Source organism: Gorilla gorilla, chromosome 4, assembly GCF_029281585.2.
Source record: "Gorilla gorilla gorilla isolate KB3781 chromosome 4, NHGRI_mGorGor1-v2.1_pri, whole genome shotgun sequence".
Taxonomy (NCBI): domain Eukaryota; kingdom Metazoa; phylum Chordata; class Mammalia; order Primates; family Hominidae; genus Gorilla; species Gorilla gorilla.
The window spans coordinates 55248371-55261352 of record NC_073228.2 but is presented as its reverse complement, the minus strand read 5'-3'; the positions used below and the strand labels follow the sequence as shown (position 1 = coordinate 55261352).

The window sequence follows — 12982 nt, the reverse complement described above, 5'->3', positions numbered from 1 at the left end:
AAATAAATAAATAAATAAATAAATAAAAGGCTCTATAACATAAGGTTGCAGTACAAGCTTATTGGATGCTGCACATCTTCTCAAACCTTGGGCTCAGATTGGACACTGCCACACTCATTTCCTGATTCACGTTGATATTCACATAGTACTTGTTTTTCATCCCAGCAACCACAGAAAACTCAGCTTTGCAATGATCTGACATTACCAAAAGGGTACTATTTGAATGTTGAAACCATGGCTATCTCATACCAGTAGTTCATGTGATTTTCAACAGACATTGAGTATCACTGTGTTGTCCTTGAACATTTGAAATATTCTGTGTTGCTCTATGGACTTGCTGCTGTTCCAAGCTGGAGTTCCTTGGGACACAGTTTGGGAACTGTGGTTCTACCACAGCATTGTTTTTTCAGTTTTGGGGACAAAATTCTTGGGAAGGTCATATGTGGTGGTTCACGCCTGTAATCCTAGCACTTTGGGAGGCCGAGGCAGGAGGATTGCTTGAGCCCAGGAGTTCAAGACCAGCCTGGGCAACATATCAAGACCTTGTCTCTACAGAAAATTAAAAAATTAGCTGGGGATAGTGGTATGTGCCCATATTCCCAGCTACTTAGGAGGTTGAGGTAGGAGGATCGCTTGAGCCCAGGAGTTTGAAGCTACCGTGAGCTATGATTGTGCCACTGCACTCCAGCCTGGATGACAGAGCAAGACTCTGCCTCAAAAAAAAAAAAAAAATTCTTTGGGAAAAATATAAATCAGATTGTGATTTTTAATATTACTTAATAATTAGTGTGAATATTAACAAATTGTATAAAAATTAATATCTTAAAAATCTTGCTCTTCATTTAAATTCATGTCTTTTTTGTTTTATCTAATTGCTTTGGGATAGACTTTTATAGACAATTAAACAGAAACAGGCTCATTTGGAATGAATAATAAATTGTTAACATCATATAGGTCAAAGGTAACTGCTTGCATTCAAGGAGTGGGAAGCAAGGACAGTACATAATAAATGTTTCAGCTGATAATATATGTAATAAAAATATTTTATACCACCAAGTACATAGGGTGAACTCAAGGAACTTCGTAAGTTTAGTTGAACCTCTCTCTCTCTTTTTTTTTTTTTTTTGAGACAGAGTCTTGCTGAGTCTCCCAGGCTGCAGTGCAGTGGTGCAATCTTGGTTCACTGCATCATCCGCCTCCTGGGTTCAAGCAATTCTCCTGCCTCAGCCTCCCAAGTAGCTGAGACTACAGGCGCACGCCACCACGCCCAGCTAATTTTTTGTATTTTAGTAGAGATGGGGTTTCACAATGTTGCCCAGGCTGGTCACGAACTCCTGAGCTCAGGCAATCCGCCTGCCTCGGCCTCCAAAGTGCTGGGATTACAGGCATGAACCACCATGCCTGGCCTAGTTGAACCTCTCTTTTAAGCAAATTTATTACTTGAAATTTTGAATGTGCTAAACTAGTATACAAGGGGCTTGATTATTTTTACAAAAGAATATTATGTGAGTTTCTTTGATACTTAAAAAATTTTTTTTTAATTTTAAAATAGAGACGGGGTCTGACTGTGTTGCCCAGGCTGGTCTCGAATTCCTGACCTCAAGCAGTCCTCCTGCTTCAGCCTCCCAAAATGCTGAGATTACAGGCATGAGCCACCACGCCCAGCAGCTTTGATGCATTTAAATTATGATGTGGTTCACTGAAATTGAGATGTGTGCCCTACTTTAAAAAAATTACTGAAATTGAGATAGATGCCCAACTTTTTAGAAAATAGGTTTTATTTCTTTATTAACAAAAATGTTTTTAGACCCGTGGTTTTGCTGTTTCCCAGGCTGGACCGAAACTCCTGGTGTCAGGTAATCCTCCTGCCTCAACCTCTCTAGTAGCTGGGATTATAGGTCTGTGCCACCATGACCAGCTGCCCAGCTTTTAAAAATACACATTATTTTATAAAATGCCTCACTGTGTTCTGTTGCATTTTGAATTTTCTGTCTTTTAGAAGTGTGGGAAGCAAAACATTCTTCTACTATATATAAAGGGAAAATGAGGCACAGAGAAAAGCAGTGAGTTTATTTAGCATCACATAGTAGGAAATTAAAAGGCAGCAGCTACTCATCTTTATTATAAAATATCATGTAATTAGTATCTAACAGCCATTATTTTCATAATAAAGTGATGCTATATAAAATCAATAAATAAAAGTACCCATTTCTGCACGATCTTGTATTAGAATTAACATGTGATTTTTTTAGCCCAAGAATTTGTCTCAGTTCTATTGATTGTACTGACACAGTCAAGATAATGGCAGCATATATCATATCCCATGAGTGATATGATTGAAATAAGCTTAATGACAGATGGAGGAAATGCTTGCTTCTGTTTCACTCCTATAGTCATGATAAGGGGTTTCATTTGATTAGGGTAACACCAGCTTGCATTAATGGCATGAAGAATCAGAAAGTTTCATTTTACTTTGCCATCATCATTTTGATAGCAGATTGACTCAATAAAGCTGGGGTTCCCAGAGCATTAAGTAAAATATCTCTGAGGCATCTTTGCAAAGTTATTCTGTAGTCTAGGCTGAAATACTGTGGTTATATCTTCCTTGGGGCTTCTAGTATTTTAATTATGGAGCAATTACAGAGCATCGCCTTCTTTCTTTTCACTGCTCCAGCTGAGTACCTGGGATTCTCTAAGGTAAAAGCAAAGGCCTTTCCCTGGGTCCTTGGGAAAAGCAGGGAAATCTAAGACAATCCAGATGGATCGCGGGTCTTTTTAAAAACTTTTTTAGAGATGGCATCTTGAATAATTGTCTTCAGGGCGGTGAGCCATAGTTCACTAACCAAAGTTTCATTTAAATATCATGATGAATTGGCTGCGAAAAGAGGATGGGGAGGAATGTGAAGGGATTTGTATAACAAAGAACCATAAATCATCTCCGGTACAGTGGATCCCCTATCACTCAGCCTATGGGCTCGTCAGAGGAACTACAGGGAGAAAGATGAGAGGGAAAAGGGTCTTCCAGATTGGGGGGCTACAGCATCCCCCAAGTTAGCAAGGTCCCAAACCAAGTCTTTCCTGAAGTATCATTCACTTATTCATCTTGGAAATATCTGTCAAGTGCCTACTATGTGCAAGGCACTATTCTAGTTGCCATTAGACTGGGAAAGTGTAAGGGTGCGGGGTAGTACTACTAAGATGAGTAGGATACAGTTCCTGCTTTACTATTTATGAGGCATTTTTATGGCAAGGCCTAGCTTCTTTGGCATTAACATTAGTACACAATTAGGGTGTGCCTAACTTTTTTAAACAGATGTATTTCTGAGCCTTTCTGGCATTAAAGTGAATGTCTATCAAGTGAATCTCTACATTCTTCATAAATCTGTCCCTGTTACCCTCAGTTGGAATTAATTTTTCTCCATCCCTGTGTTCCCATAGCCTTCTCTGTATATATACTCCATCTTCCTCAGTAGGCCTATTTGAGGCAATTGTCACGGAGTGGAAAGTGGAAAGAGCATGGGCTCTGCAGCCACACGGGCTCAAATTAGAATTCCAGCTCTACCACTTAGTAGTTGTGTGTGATCTGGGTTAGTTTCTTTTTTAAAAAAAAAATTTATTTCCATAGGTTTTGAAGAATGTGGTTTTTGGTTACACAAGTAAGTTGTTTAGTGGTGATTTGTGAGATTTTGGTGCACCCATCACCAAAGCAGTGTACACTGAACCTGATTTGTAGTCTTTATCCCTCACCACTTCCCACCCCTTCCCCCTAAGTCCTCAAAGTCATTCGTATGCCTTTGCATCCTCATAGTTTAGCTCTCACTTATAAGTGAGAATATGTGATGTCTGGTTTTCCATTCTTGAGTTACTTCACTTAGAATTATAGTCTCCACTCCGATCCAGGTTGCTGCGAATGCTGTTAATTCATTCCTTTTTATGACTGAGTAGTATTTCATTGTCTATGTATACCGCAGTTTCTTTATCCACTCGTTGATTGATGAGCATTTGGGTTGGTTCCACATTTTTGCAATTGCAAATTGTGCTGCTAAAAACATGCATGAAGTATCTTTTTCATATAATGACTCCTTTTCCTCTGATCTGGGTTAGTTTCTTAACCTCTCTAAGCCCCCAGTTTCCTCCTCTGTGGCATGGGGATACTAGTTCCCATTTTGGGGGACTTCATAAGTATTAAATGAAGTAAAGAATTGAGCGTTTAGAAAAATGCCTGGACTATAATAAGCATTCAGTTGTTAATCATTGCTAGTAGGTATTTTATAGATGATCATCTTACAGGCAAGGAAACCAAAGCTCATAAAGGTTAAATAACTTAAGTACTGTACTTTGTAATTTGGAGGAAGTATAACATTGGATTTAAGAACTTTGGAGCCATGTTACCTTGTTCACCCTCCTTTTCTGCCATTTACTGTTTATACAGCCCTGAGCCAATAATTTAATTACTCTTGGCTTTCATTTCTTTATTCATAAAATAAGGATGATGACTGATCATCTCTCACTCACTGCTTATTATGAGGATGAAAGGAGATGATATGTGTAAAGTGCTTGGCATCTAGCATGCAGTCAGACAATAGAAGCTGCTATTATTAGCAGAAGTCACCCAGTGGCCAAGTGGCAGGACTTAGATTTAAATCTAGTGGGTCTGACTCTCAAGCACTTGCCTTTTTCTAACAAACTCACCACCAGCTCCTTTTCTGTCCGAGCTGAGATTCTGAAGACTTAGCAGATGCTGTCAACACTTGAAATTGTTTTTTTCAAGTGTAATAAAGTTAATTGGTTGATTTTCTCTTTTGATGATTGCTTTATATTTCACAACTATATACTCACATACCCATAATCTTGAACAGCTTTTCCTTCCTCAATCAACAAAATATGTATAATTTATAATACATATGTTTATATACTGTATGTATATTTTCCAACCTCATAAAGGAATAGCCAACATCTCAAAGGAACATACTGCTGCCTTCACCCACATGGACTTTTCAAAACACTTGCTTTTGAAAGAAATCATCATCTCCGAGGAAGCATTACAGGGAATTTCTTGCAATAAGGAGTAGTATCAAAATTCATTTGTGGAATGAAACCCAAGTGAAAAGGAAAAGCAAGGGCTTGCCTTCTTCCTCCCTGCAAACCCTGTCTTGGAATACTTTCCCTCCCCAGCCCCAGGAGGGGCGAGAAGAGTAGGGTCAAGGAGTGGTGACCAGGTTAGCAACAAGGGCAACAGAGGGAGGAGACAAAAGAGCAGAAAGTGGAGGCTGCTACCCGAATGCCTGAGCATGTTTCTTTGCTGAAAGAGAATGGCAGGACAACGACTCAAACTGAGAGAAGAGGGTGGAGGGGGAAGAGGACAGCTAATGGATGGGGTGGCCCAGCAGGGGTCAGAGGTCATGAGGGCACACAGTGAACTAATTGGCCACTCTGCATATTCACTTTCTGCTTCTAGCCTACAGCTGGGCCTTGAGAGAAAGGCCTGGGGGTGAAGCTGGCTTTATTTACACCATAGATTTGAGGCCAACTGGTGAAAAGCAACCAAAACCGAAAAGGGAGACAAGAACTCTCTTTCCTCCTGTAGGAACATCTGACCAGGGGTAGGCTTTTGCAAAAGAAAATGTGAAAGATTTCACTTCATTCATTCATACATTCATTCATTTATTCATCATCATCATCATCATCATCTCCACATGTTAATTGGATGCTCCAAGAAATGTCACCAGATGGAGAAGGATTATAGACACCTTTAACTTGGAACATAGATGATTAGAGTTAAATTTGGGCTCTTGAGATCATCTAGTTCAGCTCTCTTGTTTTATACTTAAGGAAAAGAGAAAACAATTTACTCAAGCTCACAGGAAAGTAGCAGAGGAGGGAGCAGAGCTCAGATCTTCTCCAAATTCAGAGATTTTTCTAGTACACATTTCTCAGAAACATAGTAGATGAAAACTTGTGTTGACCGGTGTGATTAACAGCTCAGCCTCTGGGTCAAACAGACTGGGCCAGAACGCCAGTTACTAGCTCTGTAAACTTAGAACACTTAATCTTTCAAAGAATCAGTTTGTAGAAAAATACAATTGTTATGTGAATCAAGAGAGGTAAATGCATGTAGAGTGAGTACATGCTTTACAATAACTATGACTATTGCTATTACTTTAGAGCCCAGTATAGACTGTGCTTTTGATGATAAACATGTAACACAATGAACATTTCTCTTGCCATATATAATCTCTATGGGCCTGCTGTCCCAAGATGAAAATCCTCCTTCCTCCTCAGTTTAGAGACCCATGAAGGTAGGAGGGAAACTTTAGAGGCATGTCTGAACCTTTTACAGACAGAGCTGCCCAAATTTGGAATGAGCCAACTTTCAAAGAGTCAATATATGGGAAGGGCTTAAAGGGCCAGGCACATAGTTAGCACTCAGTAAGGGTTAGTTATTGTTATTATTACTGGTAAGGAGGGAGTTCTTTGTCACTGCACGGGTTCAAGCATAAGGCTGGCTTACCCTTTGTCAGGAATGTTTAAGGGAGATTCATGGATTGGACAGAGTAACCTGGGCTCAGCTTTTCTGTTATTCTGCTTTCCAGAGACTTTGTTTTACCCTCTTCAAAGGTCTGGCTGCATGAAGCAAGGAAGGGAATCTGGGAGCCTAATTGTTTTTCAAAGATTTCCATCAGGCCAGGCGTGGTGGCTCACAGCTGTAATCCCAGCACTTTGGGAGGTCAAGGCAGGCAGATCACTTGAGGCCAGGAGTTCAAGACCAGCCTGGGCAACGTGGCAAAACCCCGTCTCTACTAAAAATACAAAAATTAACCAGGTGTGGTGGCACGTGCTTGTAGTGCCAGCTACTCAGGAGGCTGAGGCGGGAGGATCACTTGAACCCGAGAGGCTGAGGTTGCAGTGAGCTGACATCGTACCACTGCCCTTCAGCCTGGGCAACAGAGTGAGACTCTGTCTCAAAAGAAAAAGGAAAAAAGAAAAGATTTCCATCAGTCTTTATATTTTTCACTCCACCTTCATCCTTATTGTCTGAGGTACCTGGTAGACTGTTGTGGAGGGAATGTTTGTGTTTCCCCAAAATTAATATGCTGAATCCCTAGCCCCCAGTGTGATGGTATTTGAAGGTGAGGCCTTTGGGGAGTAATGAGTAATTAGGTTTAGATTAAGTCATGAGGGTAGGACTCTCTTGGTGGGATTAGTGCCCTTTTAAGAAGAGGAAGAGAGAGAGTTCTGTCTCCACGAGCAAGGAAAGGCCACGTGAGGACGTAGCAAAATGGCAATTGTCTGCAAACCAAGAATCACACCACTGCATTCCAGCCTGGGTGACAGAGATAGACCCTGTTTCAAAATAAAAACAAAAACAACCCGGCCCCCCAAGTGTCTTAGCCATTCTTGACTCTTTTCTAGTTCATATTTGAAGATTAGTTTGTAAGTTTTTTATATACTATATATAAATATAAATATAGCCAAGTTGGGATTTTTTTTTTTGGTATTGCATTGAATTTATAGATAAATTTGGGGGACGATTGACTGTGTTTATAATAGTGGGTATTTCTGTTCACAAACATGGTATATGGTTCTATTTATTTAGGGCTTCTTTTATGTCCGCCAATAAAGTTTTATCATTTTCTTCATTTGGGTTAACACTTCTTTTATTAGATCTATTGCTAATACCTTTTAGTTTTTGCAGATATGTAACAGGGTCCCTTTAAGATTACATTTTCTAATTAGTTTTGCAGGTGTATAGGAATGCATCTGACTTTTTGTATATTGATTCTGAATCCAGCAACCTTGAGCAATCCTTTCAGTCGTTCTGATAGCTTGTCTATACATTATCTTGGATTCTCTATGTAAACAATCATATTGTCAACAAATAGCAACAATTATATTTTTTCCTTTCCAATCCTTATGCCTGTTTATTTCCTTGCCTTATTGCATTGGCTGGGATAGCCAGTAAAATGCAATGAAATGAATGCAGGTGGTGAAAGTGGATAGCTGTTAAAGGGACATGCCACCTTAACAGGCATATATCACCAGAGCTATTGGCTTTAGAGCTATGCTGTGCCTGCCAGACCTGTACCAGCAAAATGTATGTATCTTTGGTGTTCAAAATGTATACACCTTTGGTGTTTGAGAATAGGTATTTCTATTCTCATTTAATAGATAAAGAAACAGAAACTCAAAGAAGTAACCAGGTCTGTAAACCCCGCACTTTGAGAGGCTGAGGCAGAAGGGATTGTTTGAAGCCAGGAGATTGAGACCAGCCTGCACAATATAAGGAGACCTTGTCTCTGCAAAAAATTTAAAAAACAAAAGAAACTCAAAGAGGTAAGTAACTTGCTAAAGACCACACAGTTTATAAGTGGGAGATTCACACCCAGATCTTCCGATTTCCAGTTGAATGCCATTTCCATGATTACATACTTCCTTCCAGCTAGTTACCTGATAAATCTATCTGTGCTAATATGTTGCCCATCCCAGATAACATACTGCATTTTATCTTATTATTTATTTACTTATTTATTTTTTTGAGGCAGAGTCTTGCTCTGTCGCCCAGGCTGGAGTGCAGATCATGGCTCACTGCAGCTGTGAACTCCTGGGCTCAAGCAGTCCTCCCACCATGGCCTCCCGAAGTGTTGGGATTATAGGTATGAGCTACCACGCCTGGCCGTAGAATGCATTTTAAAAGAGATACTTCAGAACAAACAATGCTTTTACCCATTTAAATGAGTTTTTAACAGTGGGAGTTTTAGGCAAGTATTTTGCCTAAACAGAAGACTCTGCCTATTTATAATTTTTTAAAAACAGATTCATTGACTCTTAGAGTTGAATGGCTTCTTGTCTCATCCAACCCACTATGTAATGTAGTTATCCCCGTACTGCATCCTTGACAGATCATCCTCCGGCATTTACCAACTGCCAGGGATGGGTTCACCTCACCAGCAAGCTGTTGAATAAATTCTCATGTGAATCCACAATCTGCCCACTGATCTAGAGAGTTGTTTTCTCCTTTACCTGACAGCTCTTCACATATTTGTTAGTTTCTCAGACTACCTGTCTCTAGGAGGTTTAGTTATTGTCTGAATGAGATAGTTTCCAGACTTCTCACTATCCTGGTCATTCTCCTCTCAGTGCTTTCTAGTTGGCCAATGTCCCTCTTGAAAATGTTGCCTAGGCCGGGTGCAGTGGCTCACGCCTATAATCCCAGCACTTTGGGAGGTCGGGATAGGTGGATCCCTTGAGCTCAGGAGTTCAAGACCAGCCTGGGCAACATGGCAAAAACCTGTCTCTACAAAAAATACAAAAATTAGATGGGGCTGGGTTTGGTGGCTCATGCCTATAATCTCAGCACTTTGGGAGGCCAACATGGGAGGACTGCTTGAGGCCAAGAGTTCGAGACCAGCCTGGGCAACATGGTGAAACCCCATCTCTATAAAAAAAAGTACAAAAAGTAGCCGGGTATGGTGGCATGCACCTTAGTCCCAGCTACTTGGGAGGCTGAGGTGGGAGGATTGCTTGAGCAGGGGAGGGGAAGGTTGCAGTGAGCTAAGATCGCACTGCTGCCTCCAGCCTGGGTGACAGAGTGAGTCTCTGTCTCAAGAAAAAAAAAAAAGAAAGAAAACAAAAGTAAAGAAAATGATGGCTAGGTTTTTAAGATGTATTTGGATTGCAAACAAAGTGGGCCTCATATCATCTGGACACAGTTACTTCTATTGATGCTGTCTAGATTTGTGTCTTTAGTAGCTATGACACACTGCTTATTTGTGGTGAGTTTAGGGTTAATTAAGCCCTCCATATATTTTTTATTTGAACTGCATTTCTGAAAATATACTATTTGTATGTTAAAAAAGAGAAGAAAAATGCTTCTGAAGACAGGAATTTATATATATCCTCACTAAATTTAATAATTTGTGTGGTTACTTCATAATTGGCCATCTATAAATGTGATCAAGCATGCCTTCTGTATATAGAGCGAGGCCTGCACTTGCAGAATGCAAAGACAAATTGTCCTGCATTGCCTAATCATTCAGACCAGAAGCCATGGAGGTATATTTGTTTGTTTTTAATCTTTTATCCCCTATGCCCTTTCCTGCAGCACTCTGGAGCTCTCCAAGACAGAGCAAAGTCTGTGGGGAAGGAACCAGGACAGAAATCTACTCTGTTTTGGAGACAAATGGGGCACCACCTGCAGCCTGGAGGCTGCAGCAGGTTACCAGGAAACACCTGCTTGGTCAGGGGTAGGGAAGGTCATTAGGACTGCTGTCCCAGGACAGGATAAAATACCGTCGTCAAATTTCAGAACACTGGTACATTGGGATTTTTACTATAGAATTAAAATTCAATTTCTTTTTTTTTTGAGATGGAACCTTGCTCTGTCACCCAGGCCGGAGTGCAGTGGCGCAATCTTGGCTCACTGCACCTCTGCCTCCCGGGTTCAAGCGATTCTCATGCCTCAGCCTCCCAGGTGGCTGGGATGACAGGCGTGCACCACCACACCCAGTTAATTTTTGTATTTTTAGTAGAGACGGTGTTTTGCCATGTTGGCCAAACTAGTCTTGAACTCCTGGCCTCAAGTGATCCGCCTGCCTCGGCCTCCCAAAGTGCTGGGATTACAGGCGTGAGCCACCACTTCCAGCCTCAATTTCTTACATGAAACCACTTCATGAATTTTTAAAAACCTTACTTGATGTTGGAAGATCCACAGGAAGGGAAGGGGCAGCAGGAGTGCTCTCCTCAGCTCAGTCTCACACCTCCTGGTTTAGTGGGATTGGCATCCACCCTTCCATCTGACTAGCACAAATCAACTTCGAGATATGTTTTTGAGACCGAAATCCTAGCTACCCATATCTCCCTTCTGCCTATCCTGCTCAAAAACTCATACTTACAAATCAATAGACATCCTCCACCCCAACACATGCTCCTCATCTTCAATAAATACTTGTAACTTTGCCTGTGTAATATTCACAAGGACAGTGTTGTACGTGTCTAGCATTGACAATGCAATAATAAAAACTGCAAGCATGTGGCACTTGTGATGTGCCACCCATTGTTCTAAGCACTTTATAGATGTGAACTCATTTCATGACGTTAATTTATTTCATCCAAAGGACAACAGTCCTGTGTGGTACATAATGTTATTATCTTTGTTTTACAGTTGAGGAAACTGAGGCACAGAGATTAAGTGTTTGTCCAAGGTCACATGGCTAAAAGTGGCAGAGTGGGATTGGAGTTCATGCAGTCCAGCTCCAGTGCTCTTAACCACCATCTTACACTGTCTCACTAAATTGTGGAGGGAGCTGCAATGGATATCTGTGTGGGGTGTGCAGCCCCAGTCCTGGGTTTTCGTCCATAAGCTGTTCTTTGCCAAATGATTTCTAATTACAATAACCAAGAACATGATTACTTTCTTAGGATAGGAACTGCCAGCAGGCTTTAGCTCCTTTCCAGATGAGGAAACGTAGGCTCGGAGTGTTAGTGTAGTCAAGGTCACATAGGGAATAAGTGACAGAAACAAGAATGTGAACCCAGCTCAGGGTGACTTTAGTGTCCAGACACCTCCGCTTAACCTACAGTGTCGCAATGGTGAGGTCAAATCTTCAGAAAGAGCTTAGACACTCTCCATACCCTCTTTTTCATGGGCTAGAGAATACATGGAGGCCCTTCTTCAGGGAAATAATCATCATAATCATTACCAAAGCATCTTGTCAAAGATCCACTGGGTGCTGGATGCTATAATGTGGGGTTTTTTTTAAACTTCAATGTGAGGATCCCCGAAAGTATGAGTGTTTCATCATCAACTTGGCAGAAGTTAGCTGAAGGGTATGTAAGCCTCCTGTCCTAAGATAGGTTTCTTCATTTCTTGAGCTGACAGGTTGAATTAAGTTACTGCTTCTCATATATAGTTCTCTGGCTTTTGCTTTAATTTTATCTTTTAAACTGGTGATAGCAGCAATAGGAGGCCCTTGCTTTTAGATCAAGCATAGCTTTATTTTTTTTCAGGATGCAAGTCAAGAGCATAGTTCCTAAAGAACCGTGTGGCGATGTCTGGGATCACTGGGGTGTGCACATTTATTTTATTTTATTTTATTTTATTTTATTTTTTTGAGACAGAGTTTCGCTTTGTCACCCAGGCTGGAGTGCAATGGCATGATCTCGGCTCACTGCAACCTCCGCCTCCCAGATTCAAGCGATTCTCCTGCCTCAGCCTCCCAAGTAGCTGGGATTACAGGCATGCATCACCACACCCAGCTAATTTTCTATTTTTAGTAGAGACAGGGTTTTGCCATGTTGGTCAGGCTGGTCTTGAACTCCTGACCTCAGGTGATCCACCCGCCTCAGCCTCCCAAAGTGCTGGGATTACGGGCGTGAGCCACTGTGCCCAGCCGGGATGTGCACACTTCTATGCATACACATACACCTGGCACAGACAAGCACATGTACTGCCACGCTCATGGTATGAATCCCTGGAAATAAGGGTGGCTGTCAGGGGACCAGCAAGTGCATGGTATGGTCTCCATTCCTGGGTGCATTGATGTGGCCTGCCATGCCCTGCTGGGTTGAGGTGGGCCTGTTCTGTCTGCTCTGAGTCCTGGCTGGGTCAGTCTTTCCAGGAGTGTGGGGATACGGTTTCTATCAGGCCTGCCCAACATATCCCCCTGGTCTTGGATCAGCAGGGCAGGCTGGCAGGAATGTCTACCTCAGAGCCCCTAAGCAGGGTTTAGGTCAGTGACCTCTCCACTCCCCACCCTGGCCAGCAGTCCTCCAGCAACGATGCCAAGGATGCTTATTTATTTGTTTGTTTATTTATTTATTATTATTTTTTTGAGATGGAGTCTTACTCTGTCGCCCAGGCTGGAGTGCAGTGGTGCGATCTCAGCTCACTGCAACCTCCGCCTCCCAGGTTCAAGTGATTGTCCTGCCTCAGCCTCCCAGGTGGCTGGGATTACAGGTGTGTGCCACCATGCCCAGCTAATTT

The 12982-nt window shown here is 41.7% G+C and overlaps 1 long non-coding RNA gene across 2 annotated transcripts in view; it reads left to right on the top strand.

The window, feature by feature from the left end:
- Window positions 1-12982, top strand: part of LOC134758533 (uncharacterized) — a 79579-nt gene that overhangs the window by 47324 nt on the left and 19273 nt on the right. For both annotated transcript variants that reach the window (XR_010133814.1, XR_010133815.1), the window contains one exon: window positions 8170-8334. This is a non-coding gene — a long non-coding RNA (uncharacterized lncRNA). The remainder of the gene's footprint in view (window positions 1-8169; window positions 8335-12982) is intronic.